At 45.7% G+C, this 1,307-nt stretch overlaps 1 protein-coding gene across 2 annotated transcripts in view; it reads right to left on the bottom strand.

Annotated features, from left to right (window-relative positions):
* Window positions 1-1,307, bottom strand: part of SEMA6C (semaphorin 6C) — a 12,661-nt gene that overhangs the window by 9,358 nt on the left and 1,996 nt on the right. The window lies entirely within an intron of this gene.

Here is a 1,307-nt window from a genome sequence, read left to right as displayed (position 1 = left end):
GGCTCTGTCTCAAAAAAAAAAAAAAAAAAAAAAAGAGATGAATACTAACATAGCTCATTTTATAGACAAAGAGCTTGCAGCTCAAAGCCATTAAAGAATTTGCATAAGTGGCTCAGCACCAGCAGCACAGTGGTTACAGCACCAGCCACATACACTAAGGGTGGCAGGTTCAAACCTGGCCTAGGCCAGCTAAACAACTGCAACAAAAAAATAGCTGGGCATTGTGGTGGGCGCGTATAGTCCCAGCTACTTGGGACACTCACTGTGGCAAGAGAATTGCTTAAGCCCAAGAATTTGAGGTTGCTGTGAGCTGTGATGCCATAGCACTCTACCCAGGGTGACATAATGAGACGGTCTCAAAAAAAAAAAAAAAAAAAAAAATTTGCGTAAGTTTATTTAGCTAGGAAGCAGCAGGCACCTGGTCCCTCTGCCTTCAGAGCTGACTTGCCTTAGGGCTAGCAATTTCCTACCAGCTTAGCTGAACGGGCCTCCATTGTCACAGCAAGTAGGCAAAGAGACCTGGGTTATGGGCAGCAGTAAGGGTTGCTACTCTTATTTACCCCTCAACAATTACTCCCAAAAACCCAATTGTGCTTCCTCCATCTTTAAAATTACTCAAAACTGGGATGGCGCCTGTGGCTCAAAGGAGTAGGGCGCCGGCCCCATATGTGAGAGGCGGCGAGTTCAAGCCCAGCTTCAGCCAAAAACTGCAAAAAAATTAAAATAAAATAAAATTACTCAAAACCCTACATATATAACAGGAACAGCAAATACATTTTTCTTCTTAGAAAAAGTAGGTTTATGGTTTCTATCATGGTAGGACCTAGACTCAGGGAGATAAGAGGTGTTGGGAACCACTGACCCTCCCTGACCTTCAATTGGAAGTTAAGAATAATAGCAAACAATGCTGGGCACGGTGTGGTGGGTGCCTGTAATCCTAGCACTCTGGGATGTGGATGCAGGAGGATCTCTTAAATTCAGGAATTTGAGGTTGCTGTAAGCTAGACTAACCTAGACTGACTACTCTAGCCTAGGCAACAGAGTGAGAGAGACTCTGTCTCAAAGAAAAAAAAATAGTAAACACATAAAAAGCACTTACTTTGGCTTGGCGCCTGTGGCTCAAGTGGCTAAGGCGCTAGCCACGTACACCTAAGGTGGTGGGTACGAATCCAGCCTGGGCCCGCCAAACAACAATGATAGCTGCAACCAAAAATAGCCAGGCGTTGTGGCGGGCACCTGTGGTCCCAGCTATTTGGGAGGCTGAGGCAGGAGACTTGCTTGAGCCCAGGAGTTAGAGGTTGCTGTGA

Source organism: Otolemur garnettii, unplaced genomic scaffold (assembly GCF_000181295.1).
Source record: "Otolemur garnettii isolate 467f Iridium unplaced genomic scaffold, OtoGar3 scaffold00174, whole genome shotgun sequence".
In the NCBI taxonomy this organism is placed as follows: domain Eukaryota; kingdom Metazoa; phylum Chordata; class Mammalia; order Primates; family Galagidae; genus Otolemur; species Otolemur garnettii.
Note: the sequence above shows the minus strand (reverse complement) of the source record. Positions and strands in the feature narration are given on the sequence as shown.